Below are 4419 nucleotides of genomic sequence, written 5' to 3'. Positions count from 1 at the left end.
TTCAGCACTGGGATTTGACTGTGAAATTACCAGTCGCAGAGACAAATCATTGCTGACATATGACATTTGTGAGAATTTTCACTTATAATATGACCCAACCAAAATAAACCATAATAATTTCAGATTTGTCAAATTGGTTTTATGTATTCGTAACAACTTATGACCTATGCATGTTGCGAATGTGGTTTGTTCCATTTGCCCCAGATAAAAGAAAGCTGTGTGTTGGTGAGCAGGCACTTATGAATTTTCAAATCCTTTCCAAAATTATTTGCAGTTTCTGTACTCTTCTTTAAGCCTTCTTTGTAGGCCTTCATATATATTTTTTGTTTGTTTGTTTGTCAAAAGCAATTGTTCCCTTTCAGTTTAAATTTGGTCGTAACATCCACATAAATTGTAAAATTATAACAGAGGATTGCAAATGTGCGTATTTTGAGCATCATGATCAAAAACTAAATATTTTAGTTTTTTATTTCCTAACCATTTATAACAGTAACCTTTATGATAAAATGTTTTCATTAAAAATTACAGTGTGGCTGGTATGTTTTAAGTGCTTTTGAAAACTAGTCATAATTATGATAATATCAATATTAATGCTCATGGGTCTTTGTCTGCAAGTCATTATTGTGAGTACACTCTTATGGGTGAGGCTGCCTCATGTTGTATGCTGTAATACCAATATTATACACTCCATCCCATAAGCAATGCTCAATGAAATAAAGCACTTTGTCTGCTTGGTCTGGTCTTTACCCCACTGTTTTCTGTCCGTGCGTATCCTGTTTCACACACCAGTGTCGCGCACTTTGTGACGTATATTGCTCCCGTCATTAGACATTGAATACGGTTGCCAGCCAGCTTGCACCCTCTGCTCTTGAGACTCCTTGAGGAAAATGGAGCACTGGGTCCAATTATTCTGGCTCTAAATGTTAGAACCGTAGACTCCCAATGCACTTGTTTGTTCGAAGATGCGATCTTACCCGGGCTCCTCGATAGGATGCCAATGTTTTCTTTTACATTAGTTATGTTATCCATCCTTCATGAGCATTACATGCTTACTGTCATTTGTATAGTGTGCCAATTTCCTTGGCAAACGAGCTGTTGGAGGTTGTCATGGAGGAGAGTGATTATTAACCTTATGAAGTTTAGAATTGAGTCATGTTTCCCCTGCGGAAAAAGCACTCATTCAAATCTTGGAAAAGTTCAGCTGTAATGGTTTAAATAGAAAATTTTAATATGATTATAGAAACTGATATGTAAAATATAGTTCTCAACTATAAATCTTCTGACAATTAACAACTGTTGGCTCATTCAACCATCCCGTGTGCCTTCTGAAGGAAAACCACGGGGATGGTGTTGCATTTATTGGTCATTAAAGGCCATCTCCTCAGCTTTGTTATTGGTTCCCTACGGGAATAGACACTTGCAGCAAAGCCTCGCTTTATGCAACCTTGAATTGGCATAACCAGATTTACATAGTGCTCCTATCTATACAAAAAGGAAAATATATCTTCCCCTAGTGCAACTACGCTATCTACCAATACTGTTTTACTAAACATTGGGTCACAGACTGTAAAAATTGTCTGTATACATTGTAGGCATGCTTCAGTATATATTTATGTGTTCCTTATCTTCGTGTTATTATAAGGACGGTGTCGTTTCAAGTACGCTAACGTAAACTCGGTGTTCAGAACAAAACACGGGGAAGCGGCCGATTCCAACAGAAGTTAAATTCCGTTCAATGGTAGGCTAGTTTGTCTCCTGAGGAATGTGGTTTATGTTTATGGTTGCTTATTGACTATCTGAGACACAAAATCACTTTGATGTGAATTGGGGCAATAATAAAAGAGAAAACGACAAATAATTGCACAACCTCTCTGCGTTCGGGAGACAGTATTACTTCATGATGGTGCAAACACCACCGTGTAAGCCCGTCCGGTTCGTAGTCTCTCGTTGGCAACAGCTTCCCCACCACACCGTCACAGTGGACCACTATGACCATGTCACTTAAATGGATCGCGTACATGACATGAAAATATTGGCCTACTTTATACACACACACACACACACACAAAACAAATCTGATCCAAGTTTTTATTTCATTTTTTTATTCTGTTTCTTTTGCACTGTTCGAACATGGTGAGTTAACTTGATGTTCGGAACACTGAGTTTACGTTGCATGCCGCAGCATTTGAGACTGGGAGTAGCTGGTCCAACGTGATTACGTGTTACTGAAAACCCGCTGGACTTCGGGCACCGTCGTTACCGTGGCAGTATAAATGCCATCCAGCTAGAGACGTGCAGGTGAGGACATTTCATTAAGGACCCGATGGGCAGCAAAACGCATTACCTCATTTAACCAAGGAACTTTGGATAATGTTTTACAGTAGCCTACACATGACTTCTGGATGGATTTTCAAAAAAGCGGTTTGCGACCATGGGATCTTACCCTGCCTTTGTCCAATTAATTTGGCCTAGGCTATTATTAGATATAGGCTAATTAAGCTCGGCATTCGACTGTCCAATTCAAAATACCGTGCTCAAATTAGTATGATAATTTATTAGCATGTAGCCTACTTTATCCTACATAGAAAAGAGTCAATAGGCCTATTTGTAGCCTATGACTAAGCTTTCTAAAAAGTATCCTTAAATCTAAGTTGGCTTACTTTACGTTAGGCAATAACCTTTCTAACAGCCTGTAGGCCTAAGATTGTAATAAGCTATGAAAATATGAGGCTTAATTAGATTAGCTATCAATTAAAGTTTAACCAAGCAAATATTTAGCCTAATAAAAATGTACTTTGCAATCAATATAAAAAAAACTTTTTTATAGGTAAAACGCGTTTTTATAGGTAGCCTACTTTTTGTGGATCTTGGCTCTAATAAGATGGCTTAAGCTTGCATTTTGACTACACATACTAAACCACGATTAAATCACCCTATGCTACTGAGATTTATTCTTTTTCCACAAAATGTGGGATGCATTGATTTCAGCTATGTCCGCAGTTGGCAGAAATAACAAAATGCCAGAAGACTGACCGAAAAAAATAGGTTATTGTATGAGGTAGGATCCAGATCTTCAATATGGGGATACAAACGGAAGACACGTTTCCCTTTCCTGATGAGAAGTTTAGGCTAGATATTGGGCATATCATCTGATGCTACAACGGTGGAGTGGCTACACGGTTGAAACTGGCATTTTTGGTCGATTCTGTGCTTTCCAGGCTGCCAACGACGAAGTCTGCAAAATTGATGGTATGTAGCCGGCAGGGGGCAACAAAGAACGATCTGTAAATCGCTCAACAAAGACAATGGGACGTCGTGAGGAAATAAACCCGAGGTAGGCAATCAGTTGAATGAATTAGAAAAATACGCACACAAGGCTGATTAACTGTGTTATTCAGTGAAATGTACTTAAAATACATTAACGTCGTTTTTTTAGTGGGGGGGCATTCACAACTAAAAAAGCCTCAATATACCATAAAAATAAAACAAAAATAACGCGTTCCGAAAAATCTCCCTAAAGAATTGTAAATTCACGAATTCGTGTCCCTTTTCACCTACCCTTTCCGACCCAAGGCTAAGCTATAAACCTCGCAGCATTTTGAAGCGAAAAGCTATTTTCTTTTCACCGCAGTAGGATATGAAACGAACGACATAATTAACCATTTGAACAGCCATGTCTTGTGTCCTTATGTAAAACTGTTCCCGCGTCCATACCGACTTACTTCACGTCCAAAGCATACCTATGCGATAGGCGGTGGCAACTACAAATATTTTTTCCTGTTAATTGACGACTAATCTAATTAGGCTGTTGAAATAGTGCGCCACACTTGCAGAAAAATGTGTCGCGGTGATTTCGAGAGATTTCGTCACCTTCCGTCCTTCTGTGCGGTTTGGTGTCATCCATAGCCTAAATTGCACAGGACATCAAACTTGGTTTTAAAATCGTCATTCATCTTCTTCTCGTACTTTAAAGTAGGAACAATAGTTCTTTGTTCGCACATGGAAATAGGAAATCGAATAACGCTATTGAGTGTCGGGTTTCTTCAGTTGGCTAGGCTAGACGTTGACGCAAGTAGTCCTGACAAGCACCAAAGCGCTTGGCTACATTCTGTGTCACTCCGATGATGCATAACTTGTGGAGATTCTTTCAGTTCTCCAGTATATAAAATCTAATATATATGTAGGCCCACATGTGTATTAAATGAAAAAAGAAAAAGAAAACAGGCGGTAAGCATCACCCATGCATTAGGCAACAAGTGTTACTAATCAAGAAGAAAAATGATGGCTAATGCACTGTGGGTATTTTTATGATATTCTATTCTACTTGGTCTAATATTTTTCAAAAAACGATTTGAATAGATTATATATTTATTTTTCAAATACAACTAAAATACCCTTCCACAATGTCTTACACTCTCA

The sequence above is a fragment of the Conger conger genome, chromosome 4 (assembly GCF_963514075.1).
Source record: "Conger conger chromosome 4, fConCon1.1, whole genome shotgun sequence".
In the NCBI taxonomy this organism is placed as follows: domain Eukaryota; kingdom Metazoa; phylum Chordata; class Actinopteri; order Anguilliformes; family Congridae; genus Conger; species Conger conger.
This window is presented reverse-complemented; position numbering follows the sequence as displayed.